Source organism: Oryza sativa, chromosome 6, assembly GCF_034140825.1.
Source record: "Oryza sativa Japonica Group chromosome 6, ASM3414082v1".
NCBI classification, from domain to species: Eukaryota; Viridiplantae; Streptophyta; class Magnoliopsida; order Poales; family Poaceae; genus Oryza; species Oryza sativa.
In genome coordinates, this window is record NC_089040.1 from 18,055,651 (window position 1) to 18,071,656 (window position 16,006).

Consider the following 16,006-nt stretch of genomic DNA (forward strand, 5'->3'; position numbering starts at 1 on the left):
CTAGTAGAATGGTGGACTTCACACTACTATTAACGGTTGTACCGGGTGTTATTGGGATAGATGGATCAGAGGTGTTGGCGTATTCCTTTCGGTAAAAAGGTTATCCGTTTGTATTATTTGAGGTTAGGGAATACTGTATAATCTAAAAATTGATTTACTTACATATTAGAGTGGGAGGAAATCTGTTGGGAAATTCAATTACTAATTTTATCATGGTTCCATTGTAACAGAGTAGTCCCAAAATTCGGATGGTTGTGTCGAGTTTGTTGGAAACGCATAAAATGTGGTGGCTATATTTGGTTGAGATAAACGTGTGTTGACAGTCGTTATCGATCAGTTTCGACCGTTAATATTACCAAAATAGAAGAGAACTAGTGATGCTTGCAATGCATATATTTGCTAGAATAATAATATTCCACTAGTATTAGGTCTACTAACCTTTTGCAGAGAATGACAATCAAGTGGAGGAGAATCGACATCAACATAGGCGATAAATCAATCAGACGATGTTGAGAGTTAGACTTATGCATGAATAGGCCAAGAACTTAGAATTGACACGACACACTGGGCCCAAATTCACAAGTCTATGGAGGAGAACAACAAAGGAGGCCATTTGCCGAATATGGGCCAGGTTGGGCCGGCCCCTGGTTCGGCCGAACCAGGAGGTTCGGCCGAACCTCCCCTGGTGTCGTTGGATCCAGGTTTTGGCTGAACAGCGTGGATCACTCCCCAATGATGGTTGGAGGGCAATTCCGACCATTCCAACTACTACAACCGTCATTGGCAGCCTATTTAAGGAGCTCCTCTTCTCACTTCACTCACATACCTCAAGCAATAGCTCTCTCATTTCTCTCAAGTTTAGTTTAGTAGTATCTAGCTGGTGGAATAGGAATAGAGTAGAAATCAGAGTCCGGAAGCCTTCGGAAGAGTTTGGGTATGGCACTAGTAGCTTTTCTCTTCTCTTTTGTAAGCTTTGTACTTTTATTAGAATACTCTTCTAAATACATTTATGGTATTGGAATACTTTCCGAGTATATGAATGCCTACGTTATATTATGTTCATGTTATACTGAATATACGGCTAGCTTATTTGGGAGATGCTTTGGTGCGGGTATAATGTTTGCTTATGCAATTACTCTATGTCATGACGATGATATTAGAGTAGTATCTGGTAGTTTAGGTGAGGTGTCTAGATTACGGGATATCATTATTTGGGGTTATATATTGCGGATGAGAGGTGGGCCGCTGATGGTGATAGCTCAGTACGGGTATTCCTCCGCGCCGGTATATAATCCTAAGTTAATTCCCTGGAGAGGGTATTCCTCCGTATTTAGCCCTGGTTGTATGGTCATGACGGGTTGTCGTAAGGAGCTCGGCAGTTAGGGGTGGCTTCTCGAAGTACCAGGAGGGCATCAGATAGAGGGTATTAGCTAGTGTATCAGTTAACTAGAATGTATGTATACTATGTATATTAGAAGTATAGGACTAGATTTTCTTTCTCTTTTCTTTCCACTTAGCTTAGATGATATATTATGAGAATGAGTAGTTAATGCTCGTGTGTCACTCTACCCTTGGATTATCTTAACCCCTCCTTAGAATATGATTATCACAAGTAATATATAAATTATTAATCAAGCTCTCTGTACATGATCTTCCCACGGGATAAAATAAATACGATACCCTTAGAATACTCTCGGGTGAAATGCTACAATGGTATATCCATGCGCTTGCGGATTGAAAGTGCATCTAGGCCCCTAATGATTTTGGTGATTAATTACAATGCGATTAGAGAGAACTAACATTTTTATTCAAGTAAATGTTAAGGTTGTTATGTCCTCAATGAGTTAAAGTAATGCATATCCCACCAAATGCATCGACATGATGTGATGCGGCAAATGAGCAAATGGTATATTGTACTTTTTCTTTTCTTTGAGTTAATAGGAAAGCCGCACTATTAAGAGGGATGATGCATTGACATATGAGTAGTGATCAAAGTGCTCAAAATCAATTTTTAAACGTGTTTCTCCTCAGTTTGATGTGTTCTGGAATTTTTTGGAGTTTTCCGAAATTCATTTTCGGACTTTCCGAAAATACATAGAACCAGTTTTTCGCTTCCGGAAATTTTTGGATATGTCCAAAAGGCATTTTCGGACTTTCCGAAAATGACTGAGAAAGCAAATATGGTTCTATATATTTTCGGACATGTTCGAAACAGATTTTCGGATTTTTCGAAAAACTTCTGTAGAGTCTTTTTCGCTTCTGTAAATTTTCGTAGTTTTCCGAAAGGAATTTTCGGACTTTCCGAAAATGTCCAGAAGGGTGTTTTTGGTTCTGGAAATTTTTGGACTTGTCCGAAAAGTTTTCGGAATGTCCGAAAAATCTCTCGTTGCCTTTGCTATTGGTGCTGAGCTGGAATTTTCAGACATGTTCGAAAATCTTTCGGAATATCCGAAAATCACAGTTATTGTGCACAACGGGCAGAATTTAGGCTGTGGCTATAAATAGCGCCCTCCCCTCACTTGTGAGGGCTGCTGGTGACATTGGATATTCTTGTGCCCTTGGCTTGCTCTCGTTGAGATTCACTTTTAAGCCTTGCTTTCTTGTTTCCCCTCTCACCCGTGTTCGATTCGGATTTGGTGTGTGTGTGTGAGAGAGTTGTGGATTCGAGTTTGTGTGAGTGCTTGTTGTTGACTTCGTGAAGATTTGTGAGCACTTGCATCATCTCCGGGAGTTCATTGCTTCATTTGTTACTCTTGGAGGTTGAGGACTCCTAGGCGGCTAGGTGTCGCTCCCGAGCCACCGATCTACTTGTGGTTGGCCGGGAGAAGTTTGTGAAGGTCGGATCTCACCTCCGAAAGGGAAGAGATACCCTTAGTGGAAGGAGGAGTGCTTAGTGCAACCTCTTGAGGAAAGGGTTAGCTAAGACCCGGCTCTTAGTGAGCTCCTCAACGGATAGTAGAATCCCCTCAAGGATTCGAACTTCGGGAACAACTTCGTGAGCTTCATCTTTGGTGACTTTACTTCCTCCCTCTCCACTAGCTTTGCTTGTTTGAGCTGCTATAGGTCTAGTTGTTTGTGCTAGCATATTCTTGTTGTAGGTAACCAGATCTAGGATTTACTTTGCTGTTTGTGCTGACTCCGAAAATTTTCGGATATATCCGAAAATTTCGGAAATATCCGAAAATTACTGCTTCCGCTTTTAATTGATTTTTTGAATTAGCCTATTCACCCCTCTCTAGTCCTAATTGACACTTTCACGGATGAACTGTGTAACCATAATATACCAAAAGTATTTCTGCGCCATTGCTGGAAATTATATTTCTAGTAATGTCGTTGAGAAATACCAACAGCGTGTTAAAGAGGAAACCGTATGCAAATGGTGGATCCACTATGGTCAGTCGCCCTTGGTTGTGGGAGGGGTAAATGGCGAGCGGAAGTGAGGATCTCGGGCTGAGTTCTATGCGATCCTCCGTCATAGCTATCAGCATAGCTCCTTCAACAATGATGGAAGGAAGGTGTGTTCACCCCATTGATGATGTTCAACGTGGGGATTTGCAGTGATTGGGTGCTGGAGATGGTGGAGTTAATACAGGAAGCCCATCGAACAAAGCAGATAGGCCTCCATGTGTAGATGCTTCTGAGATGAACATGCCAACAAGGGGTGTCATGCATATTCATTTGAGTTGTCGTCCCTATCTCACCCAGATGCATAATATAATGTGCCATTTATTTATAGATTTGAATGTGTATATTAGATTGTAATGGCTCATGTAAAGATTATCGGCTCGTACATGAGATGGGGATTGTAATTTGATTTTTTAGGAGCTAACATCATAGATGAAATGGTTCCCAAGTATAGAATGGCATTTGAATCGTACGAATCAGCCTATGCGTTCTATGAAAAAGCCGGAAGAAGTCGTCGTCCAGGGAAATATGTTGTAGCGGACAGGTCAGGAACAAATACCGGGGGGACGAGACTAAGCGTGAACAGCGTCGTGGGTCGGCTAGGGTTAGCTGTAAGGCATATCCGCATATGTGAGGGTGAAGAATGTTATGAGAGAGAGGGAGGTTGTATCAGTAGTTTTAGATGATGTTGTTCTAGAGCACAATCATCCGTCGACACCGTCACCCTAGGCTGTGAGGCACATGAGATCGCACAGGCATCAGGATGATAAATTAATGGAGTTTGTTGACAATATGCAGCAAAGTCGCATCTCGCATAGTAGTGTCATGGGGGTGCTGCCCGAGCTGCATGGAGCCCGTGAGAACATCCCTTTCACAAACCGAGATCTGGAAAATAGGTAATATAAAATGAATGATATGTATATTTTATAGATCATGACTTTATCGCCAAAATCCATCTCAAGTGTTAATAAAAACTGTGCGCGTGCAGGAAAGCGGCTAATGTCCGGGAGGAGAATGCGGACGACATAAGCAAGCTACTGAAATTTTTTAGTGAATGCGAGGAGGACATTCCTAAGTTTTACTGGGACATAAAAACAGATTAGGAAGGGGTGATAAAGAATGTATTTTGGAGCCATGCTAGTATGCAAGCAGAATATGCTGATTTCGACGATACCGTTACTTTTGACACCACCTACAAGACTAACATTTACAAGATGCCTGTGGCCATGTTTGTAGGCGCTAACCATCACCTGCAGTCAACACTTTTTGGATGTGCCTTGATTTGGGATGAACGGGCTGAAACATTTGAGTGGCTATTTGAGACGTTCAAAAATTGCATTGGAGACTACCCTACAGCGCGGTGCATTCTTATAAGTATAATTTGAATCCTTTTGAAATTTTGTAATCTGTGGTGAAGATAGTATTGAGTGGGGTGACTGACAATAGGTGGCCTACTTTTAAAATGTTTTAGACCAGACCAACCTATGGCCATTGCGGTTGGTCGTGCTTTCCCAGATGATATCCATCGGTTATGCAGGTTGCATATTATAGACGGCCACTCAAACCATCTGAACACTATTTTCATGAGACACAAGGACATTGAGACTGAGATGATGGTTTGCATTAACCAGACATATACACCGATGGAATTCGAAAATGCCTGGAAACAATTCATTGACATGTTTGAGCTGCATGATAGTATAGCACTATGGGATCTGTATGATTTAAGGCATCGATGGGTCTCTGCCATTTTCAAGAAAGATTCTTGTGGTCGTTTGACGTTGACGCAGAGGAGTGAAAGCTTTAATAGATTGGTGAAACGTAACTTTTAGATCACCAAACTGCACTACATAACGTGGTCATTTCTAGGAAGGAGAAAGAGGTTGCGACGTGGTGATTTCTAGGAAGGAGAAAGAGGCTGTGGAGATGCGTGACTGCGAGGTAAGGAAATATAGATTGAATAAAATGAATACATTTATTGTTGGATCTATCAGTGTAAGTTTGGTTGCATGCTCTTTTAGGCTATACCAGCCATAAGCCTTTTGGAATATTACATTTCATTTGCACAAATACGCAACCACTATGATGTTTGCACATACTAACCAATGTACCCAACGACAAACATTTTTACATAAGTCACACCATTTCATCCGTACTAAATTTGTACAATACTGAGTTACACCCAATAAACTAAATTACCACCACAAACTGAAATTCATGATACATTTTTTATAAGTCATACTGATTCATTTTCCCATTCACCATCGCTTGGCTTTCCGCTGCCATCACCTTCAACGCTACAGCCTTCAACATCATTGCCCTCTTCCCACTCGTCCATTAGGGTTCTCCTAACGGCTTTCCGCCCACGACCACCACCACAGCTTTCACCCCTAGGCCACCCGCTCTTCGCTTTGCCTCTCTTGTTAGCTGCAGCCGTACGCTTGAAATTTGCTAGGTTTTTTGGGCAATTATTCCTGTAGTGTCCATCCTTCAGTCCACACCAACTGCAACCCCGTGTGCATTTCTTAGGTCCAGGAGCTCCTTGATGGACCGTCTCAGTTGGGTCACTTGTCCTACCCTATGTCATTGTCCTCGGTGGAGGGCGTCGGCTAACTCTATCACCAGCACTCCCACGCGGACGGAGCATTGGTCCACCAAGATCTATTTCATCCTCACCACCACCCCCATGCTCTCCCAAACCCTCGTTTACACCAACCTCACACACATCGGGGGGAATCTCTTCTAGTTGCTTTCTCAGTCCTTTCATCACCGAAGTTGCCCTTTCAAAAGTAACCCTGGACCTCCGCCCCTACTTTACCCGCTGCAATGCATCCAGCGACAACATCTTCGTCTTGTACGATTCCTTAACACCGTCTGGACTAGCTATTGGACGGTCACGACGGTCAAAATTCACATCACTCTTTGCTTGCTTTGAGTAACGATGAAGAACATATGTATGAGGTATTTTCTCAACTTGCACATGCACGATTGCTCGCAATAAATGTGGACAGAACAAACCTTAACAAATAAAATAAATCAATAGATTATGAAAAAAATGCTTAATTGAATATCAATCTAATATTCCACTCTAACATATGTGCTCCCATTGCATGAACTCACAGCTGAATTGCCCATTCTTTATGTCCGATGTTACCTTGAACTGACGCTGGCACCAGACATGCTTCTCTCAGCGCTCGCCAGAGGAGAATGACAGCGGAGACAGAGTGAGAGAGTGAGGGAGAGGTGAGGGAGTGAGAGAGAGAGAGGAGAGAGGACAACGATGAGGATAGGTGGATAAGGATGAAATTTTGAAGTGTTGAGGAGGGAAAAGAGGAGGAAGGATAGACTTGTAGGCAGGCCTTTAAGAGTAGGGTTGAAAGTGATTCGGATTATTTCCATCCGATCGAACCTTTTTTCAGATTCGAATAGTTTCGGTCGGATATATCCCGAAATTTTTGAATTTGGATTTTTTTTCTTCGGAAATGAAAACGAATATGATATAGTTGATATCCGTTGGAATCGGATAACGGTATTTTCCATCGGATATCCGCATTACATATAAGGCTGCCATAGCCCATAAGCCAGCCCATCCCAAGAGGCAGCACAGCCCAACAACACACAAGGACAACTCTATGTCTCTCCAGTTCACACGCCCACACTCATTGGCGCATGGCACAGCCGCCGCAGGAGGGTTCCCCATCGACCGGCGCGCCCCATCACCGTCGCCGCCTCCTCGCTCGCCACATCGTCGCCATGGGGGCAAGTCGCTGCCTCCGCGTCCCATCGCCTCCTCGCCCGCCACATCGCCGTCGAATGCTCCCGCCACTACCTCTCGCCGCCATCGGTCCTGAGGGCGTGCGAGGCAGATCCAGCACCGCCGACCCTCCCCACTGCCAGCACACCTCCCTGTTGCCGCCGCCGCTCCCACCGTCCCGTCGTCGCCTGCCAAACCATCGCCCAACCACCTCCTGCTAGCCATTTGCTGCCGCCTCCACCAGCCGTCACGGGTGCTGGTTGCCGAGAGAGAGAGAGAGAGAAAAGGAGGTGACTGAGAGAGAGAGAGGACTAATGGTGGAGAAGAGATAATGGTGGAGAGAGAAAAAAGAAGTGCTGAGGAGAAGAAGAGAAATAATGGTGGAGAGAGAGAGGACTGAGTGTCTGAGTGAGAAGAGAAGATAAGGTTGCTGAAATTTTAAAGTGGTGGAGAGGGAGGAGACAAATAAAACTTCCTGGCAAAAATAAATTTTGAATTGAATTTTGTGATACTAAATGAACTCATATGAAAACGTTGTCAAAAACAAAGTTGTAGTACTCATTAAGATCTACCAATATTATTTTGGCCATTTCTCCGTCCGAGTTTGACTGAACTATATACAATTTGATTTGATTTTTAAAATACAAGAAATTCAAATAATTTTTCGGGTAGCAAATGATTTAAAATGGAAAAATTGTCAACAATAAAGTTGTACTCCCTCCGTTTCACAATCTAAGTCATTCTAGCATTTCCCACATTCATATTGATGTTAATGAATTTAGACATATATATATATATATATATATATATATATATATATATATATATATATATATATATATATATATATATATATATATATATATATATATATATATATATATATATATATATATATATATATATATATATATATATATATATCAATCTAGATTCATTAACATCAATATGAATTGGGAAATGCTAGAATGACTAACATTGTGAAATGGAGGGGGTATAACTTATTAAGATCTACAACTTTTATTTTGGTCATTTTTCTATGACTTTGTTTTGAACAGTTTGAATTTGAATTTGAAAATATAACAACTTCAAACAACATTTTCAAATACTACATGATTTCAATTGAAAAAGTCATCAACAACAAAGTTGTATGACTCATCAAGGTCTATAACTTTTATTTTTGTCATTTCTTCATCCGACAAAGTGATAGTAACATTGTTCACAAAATATACATATATGTCATTTGGTTTTATAAACTATAAGAGAGATATGTAAATTTTGTGAACAATATTACTATCACTTTGTCGGATGAAGAAATGACCAAAATAAAAGTTGTATGTCTTGATGAGTTCTACAACTTTTATGTTCATGACTTTTTCAGCTATGTTTGATGAAAACAAAACAACGAACACACAGAAAATAGGGAAACCATGTATTTTATTAATCATGATTCATTAACATGAATGTTTACAAAATACAAGATAGGTCTCCTGCAGGAGTTCGCCTTTTGCAGTCGTGAGAATGCTTAATGGAAAGGTATCTAGACTAGAGATTGCGTGCAGTCCGTTGATTCCCAGTGCCTAGCAATGAGGCTACCGGTTAATTACATCCATAGGACGAGCCTATGGAATACCTCCGATTAAGCTGTGCTTGTGATCGTCGTCTTCAAAATTATTTGCCCGGCGAGGGTTGAGGTTGTTGCAGATTTGACGGTGAATATAGTGAATGTGGAACGGGTGGCTTTGTTTCGCCAAAACCCAGTCATACTACACTACCATCACATCGGTATGCGGAGGGAATTCGGTGAAGCGGGATGACCTTTACCTCGTCAGTGCTGTCATGTACCCCAGCCTTCATCAAACATGGATTTTGTGGTTGCAAGAACTTCTCATACCTTTCTTCGTCATTATGCACATCTTCTAGAGCATAGCGAGCTAGACGGTTGAACTCATGAAGGTACTCTATCACGGTACGATCCTTTTGCTTAAGTGTCCTGAACTCTCGCTTCTTCAAAGCAACCACTCCTGCGGGTATGTGTGTCTTCGTGAATGCTTCAGTGAACTCTACCAAGTGATTGGTTGTCCTTATGCTCTGTTCATCCGGAAGTGATCCCACCATTCTAAAGCAGGTCCTTGCAACTGATGTGAAGCAACACGACTTTCTCCTGATTAGTGCACTGGAGCAGTTCCAACTTCTTCTCAATAGTGTGCAGCCAATCACCTGCTTCCACTAGGTTAGTGGTGCTAGAGAAGGAAGGCGGCCTCACATGAAGAAAATCCGCTAGCTTATTCTGGGGCGGCGGAGGATTAACATTGTTGTTCCCTTGCTGGTTCTGCACTTGTTGAACTAACAGGTTGATCAATTGGATTTGTTGAGCTAACACTTGGGCAAGGGTTGGGTTCTCTTCATTGCTATTGTTTCCACTTCCACTAGCACGAGTGTTCACCATCTGTTGAAGATTTGAGAAGATAGAAGGAGAGGGGTTACACTAAAAACAAGACCTTAACCAGGTTACCACTGATCTGGTGTGTGTAGACCATTATATTGTTTAAGTTGATTAAGCAAGCAACCTAGTATATTTACACGCTCATCACTGAACTTCACCAATGATGGGAATGCAACCATACCGACACACAGGCAAGCAACAAACGTTCTACCCTACTAACTATTCTTCAAATCATCCCATCACGAAAGCTCGTCACTTCAGTTCGACCATCATCTTCATATTCCTCGATTCACTTGACTTCCATAATTAGACAACATCGACGCCTTCGAGTTTCTCCAATAAGTTTAACAACTATTCAAGTTGAAGGAAGAAAGGGGAGAGAACAATAAAACAATTTGCAAAGAATTTTGGAGAAGGAAGAAAGGAAAATTTTCACAAATCATGTTTTCGGAAAATTTGTCCTTAAGGTCTTACCATTTGGCTTATCCTACAGTTGAGATGGCTCTGATACCAACTTGTCACGCCCGGAAATTTACTAGTAATTTCCGAACTTATTTGTGCATAAAATCCTCGTCCAGGAATCAGTCGAGGTACACAAACTGAGAATTGAATATACAAATCCATCATAATAATAACGTTACATACTTATACAAAAGAAAATAAAACAGCAGCGGATTAATGGTCTAGCGATGGTTTCAGCTCAACTCCCACAGGCAGCTCAACTAGTGTATAAGCCAAACGTCTCCTCCTTCTGGATCATTTTTCTTCAACTGAGGTTTGATTGATTATTGCAATGTGAGTACATAGAATACTCCACAAGCCACACAACAAGTATGCAAGTGCACAAGGGTACCAAACGATGGCATAATATAGGGCTCATTTGCAAAAGCAGCATTTAACAAACATTTGAGAATGCAAAACAGTAAAGTAATTAATCACCAATATTAATCAACACTGAACAGCACACCTATGCTATACAGGTCCAACCATTCTAAACAACCATACCCGGCTGTACAGATCTAACTCCAAACCAGGAGTGTACCATTCCAAACCAAGAGCTAAGCAAATTATTACCAGTTATAGCATCAATAATTATTATGAGAGGTGTGAGACTAATCACGAAAAACATTGTTAGACTCACCCATAACAGCGGGCATGGCCGCTATTCGAATAGTTTTACTCTGGCCAGAGATTTACCACCGTACCCACAAGACACTACCCACCGTCATGTCACCGTGCCCGCGCAGACACGTCACCATGACAAGTGATTGTGACAAGACCCCTCGCATAACTCAATTCAAAGCATTGCACCGTTCCAAGATCATAATCACCACGTCAATAGCCAGAGGCATGGACTGCCGAGTGACCCCCACGGACTTGCCACCGCTTCTTAGTCTGGTTCTCCACAATGAGCCTTGCTATACAAAGTGTCCAGCCGTTGCCCATTCTAGCTTGTGGTTGGCACAGTTAATGTTTCACAACAGTAGCTCGCGAACCGGTCCTTAATTGTCATGAGTACGACCATCAAAACCATGTGCTCACAACCCACCATTATCAAGTTTTAGTTGGCAATTAATTAATTAACCAATCACAATTGACCATCGTGAGCTACCATTAAATATTCATCATTAATTAATAGTGAAACATTAGTTATCCCAATCATGTGCAAATGTTTTTAAGTATGGCTAAGCAATTATATCTAACATCTAGTTTAACCAATATATAAGTCCAACTAGTCAAATTATAACCCAAAGTATCAAGGAATAGTGTAATCAATGCAAAGTGGCCATAACAAAGGAAAAGTTTCACACCACCTGTGACATTCGAAAATAAATGCACATTTTAAATAAATAGAGAATTTATATATAGGATCAACATGCTCAAAGGATAGTGTTTGGGACCTGTGTGACTTGCCTTGCAATAATCGGTCTTCAATTAGTCTTCTGCAATACTTCCGGCGCACTCGCGAACCTCAAAACGACGAAAACGACAAGCTATTACGCAAAACGAGAAAAACACTAAGAAACTCCAAATAAACAGTACATAAAAAGTAAACAAACATGTAGATCATGATTTTCGATGAATTTAGAGACATGAATCACTTAATTCCGAGTTAATATGATTTAGTTATGAATTTTCTAAGATTAATCTACTTTTAACCTAATACAGAAAACTATTCCGATTTATGACGCAATTAAGATTTATTTTTAGAAACAAAATGGACTTTATGACGTCGGCGTCAGTCATCGCCGGCACGGCACAGGATCGCAAGATCACCGACGCTAGAGGACTCGGCCGGGCCAAACGAGGGCACCAACACGAAGAGGAGATGGAGATGATCCTTAGCGACGCCACAACAACGATGAGCAGCGGCGGGAGAAACCGGCGGTGAGCTCCGAAAGGCGGCGAGCTTCGGGTCCACGGGGACGACGACTTTCGGCGACGAGCGGCGGCAACGGAGGGGTGGCCGGGCTTCGTCTTGGTGCTGTGATGCCGAAGGAGCAAACAGCGATGACCAGTGAAGACGGCAACGGCGACGCGACTCGGCTGAAGATGTAACAGATCGGCTTCACGACGACGAGGGTGTTCCGATGGCTTGCGGCTTCGCGGAGGAGGCTGCCGGGCTTGCTCTTGTCGCTGCGGTGCCGAAGGAAGTGGCGGCGCCGGACGACGGCAACCAGGGCGACGCGCACGGCGGCTGGAGTGGCTGCCGGCAGCGGAGAGAGAAGGCGGCTGCGGGGAGAGGGTTACCGGCGACGGCGGAGAGAGGGAGAGGTGGCGGCCGATAGAGGAGAGGGAGGGAGCTGCACGGGAGGGAGAGATCGAGCCCAACACGATCGTGGCGGCGCCGGGAAAAGCTAGGGTTTGGCGGGATAGAGATAAGATTTTATCCGGTCGATTTGAACTCAATTCAAGAGGATAAAATCCGATTCCTTCGGGAAACGGGAGAGGAGGATAAGGATAATATTTCCCCTCAACAAATTTTGGTAACGGGGCACGGGATGCAGCGGATTTGGCGGAGGAAACGGCGGCGTCGAGCTGCACGGGAACAGGAGCTCGGGCTCTGTCCAGAGGTTGAAGAAGGAGTACTGTAGCGACAGGGAGTGAAACAGACTTTTTTCTGAGCTAAAAGAAAAAGAGGCGAGGGACAGGAAATAGACTTCTTTGGGAAAGAGGGAGATAGGAAGTAGGCAAAGAGGAAGAATGGGCCGAAAACTGAAACTAAATTATTCTTGTTTCGGCCCAAAGAGGAAAAGGGAATTTTAATTACTTTTCCATTTAAATTAATCACTGAAATGATCTTTTGAATTGTTAAAAATAATTTCAATACTCAAATAATTTCAAGAAAAATCCTGAAAATAATTGGACAATCAAAGTTTTTTGAAAAACTATATCTTGATCATTTAATGACTAATTTATTATGTTAATAATTACTGAAATGTGCTTTGTATGATTAAAATTAGTAATTGAGCTCTGAAAAATCCGAGAAAATTCCAGATAGTATAATTAATCATGGATAATTTTATACAAATTAAATCCAGCCATGCTTTATGTTTAAGAAATTTTATTTCCCACATTTAACTAAGGAACATTTTATATAAATTAAGGAACATTTTATATAAATTCTAAGAATAATTTATTAAATAATTTATAAATCCTGAAACGAAAAATCAGGCTCTGACACCCGGCCTCGTCGGGCTCATATGCAACGCCTTCGTAATTGGCGTATGCATGAGTCAAGAACAGCTCCCATGCATCAAAATGTATTTTAATTATGAAAACAACGTCTAGACAGTCCGATCGCAAATGAGGGCTAGACATATCTAGTACCATTGTTATTGGTATCATAGTAATTGATAGACGATCCGATCTCCAATGAGTGCCAGACGTCTAGTTTCAATCATGAAAATATCAAATGGCACTCAGATGATTCAATTGCCAATCAGGGCCGAATCAACCTAATGCCATTGATTATATAAATGCAGTCTGATCATAGCCGTGTTTCGGCTCTCATCGATCTGATTTTAATAATCGAGATAGATTAAGAACATGTAGACGTTTCGATCGCAAATAAGAACCGGACATCTACCATATTTATTTTAGAAAATTAATGTGCTCACCGTCTTGACGAAGGACGCGCCTGCGCTGGCAGGCTTTGTCATCTGGATATCCTAATCTGGATATCCTAATCTACCAGCGATCTGAGATGGAGAGTCAATAAAAATAATAGTTGGGTGCCTCCAGTGGCTGTTTTCCGCGTGCCCGGTTCCAAATGGGATCTGCTCCTTATATAGGCAGCGGCAGCGGCAACGATCTGCATGATCTGTTCCGAACTTCCAGTACGTACAAGCCAACAAGATCACGCGTTAATTTCCTTGGATAAGGCAGCCGCACAAGCATGTTAATCTACCGTGTTGTTCGAGATAAAATCATGTGATTAGTGGTGCTAATGATAGTGGGTCCCACGTACTTGACGCCTTTGCCGTGACTAATTTCTAGACTAGAGATAATCAGTTAATCACTGTATATATATATGCCCCCTTGTCATATTGGCAGCAAACCAATGTAACACTGTAGCACTAGTCGATTTCTTTTTCTTTAACAGCTCGAATCCTTTGAATTATGCCTCCGATTTAAGATCCGTTTGAACTTCTGCTCCCGCTCAAAATATAGAATAAAACGAGTCCAATATTGAATATATTCGGACATCGTGATATTTAAAATTTCAGGACCCACCCATCATAAAGACTTTCCTCACCTATTTAGTAAATATGGACTGCGAATAATATTTTTATATACTTCCTCTGTTTCACAATGTAAGACTTTCTAGCATTGCACATATTCATTTAGATGCTAACGAATCTAAACACATTTTCTAGTATGTGTTTAGATTCGTTAGCATCTATATGTATGTGGGCAATGCTAGAAAGTCTTACATTGTGAAACGGAGGGAGTAAAATTATTGCCCAATAATATATTATTTTTCTATGAATTTTTAGTACAAAAATTCGTCAAAAAAGATGAAAATATTTACTGCTTCAAAATATTATTTGAAGTTTTGAAATTCAAATTTTTAATTGATAAAACAAAGTCGCAAGAAAAATGGCTAAAATAATAGCAGTAAGAACATAACATGATAACATGATAGAGCATGGTTTTAGAAACATTTAGGAAAAAGAATCATCCAATTTAAGGAGTCGTATACGAAAATATCGCTTGATTTTTTCAGAGGCGGCAAGTTGTGATCCGTTTGCAAAAATCGTAGGGTCTCGTACATAAAAATCGTTTTTTAGAAGTGAGGGGTTTTTATATTCTGATTAATATTCGTCACCGTATTCGTTTCGCTTCGTATTCGCTCCATATTTGTATTCGATAATATTCGATTCCGTTTTCATATCCGGATTTCCGATTTCGATTTCGATTAAAAAAATTATGAAAACAAATATGATAGAGTTAGTTTCCAATTGTATTCAATCCGTTTTCATCCCTATTTAAGAGGTCCACACGTGAAAATCGAAATGGGAGGCCGATTTTCGCAGACGCACGCGAAAACGATCTGCACGCAATCTAAAGAGCTCCTTGTAGAGGAAAATCAATTTTATAGTAGGGACATGGCTAATCGTCTACTTATTAGACTTCAGAGCCATGGGAGCTTGCTCCCTATCATTATGAGCTTAGAGCAGGTAGAGAAAGATAAAAGAGAAGAGAGAAAAGCAGTGGGCTACAGATTTGTAGCCAGCTATAGCACGTACTCTAAAATACATATGTGTATGATATGTGGGATTAGGTATTAATTGTGTAGTATATATTTATAGATAACTAAGATATGAATGAGCTATTAAATTGACTAATGATAATTTAGAGCCAATAGTTAGCTATACTATTAAACTTGCACTTAGCCGGTCGAGCTAACCACCCCGTTGTCAACTCTAGCAAGGCTGCGGACTGACACCAAGCTAGCCAGCCAACCAGCTACTCTCTCTCCCGAAAAAACTAAATCTATGATTGGATATGATATTGTAATATAATAAATATAGACAGAATTATATCCAGATCACATCTAGTATTAGGCTGTGTTCGGCGGCAAGTTTTCCCAACTCCCCTCTCTCGTGTTTCGCATGCATGTTTTTCAAACTGCTAAACGGTGTGCTTTTTTATAAAAATTCTATACGAAAGTTGCTTGAAAAAATTATATTGATCTATTTTTTAAAAAAAATAGTTAATACTTAATTAATCATGCGCTAATGAACCGTTCCGTTTTTCGTACGGAGAAGATTTGTTTCCAACCAGTTTTACCGAACTTAGTATTAGATTTATTTTTTATAGGATGGGGGAGCAGCTACTGCGAGCTGACGCAGCAGCAATCTATACCCAAACTCCACTCCATGCAGCTGCAGAGC

At 41.3% G+C, this 16,006-nt stretch overlaps 1 pseudogene; it reads left to right on the plus strand.

Moving 5' to 3' along the window:
* Window positions 1-3,423: 3,423 nt before the first annotated feature.
* On the plus strand, window positions 3,424-5,302 carry LOC136357012 (protein FAR1-RELATED SEQUENCE 5-like; annotated as a pseudogene).
* The last annotated feature ends 10,704 nt before the right edge of the window (window positions 5,303-16,006 follow it).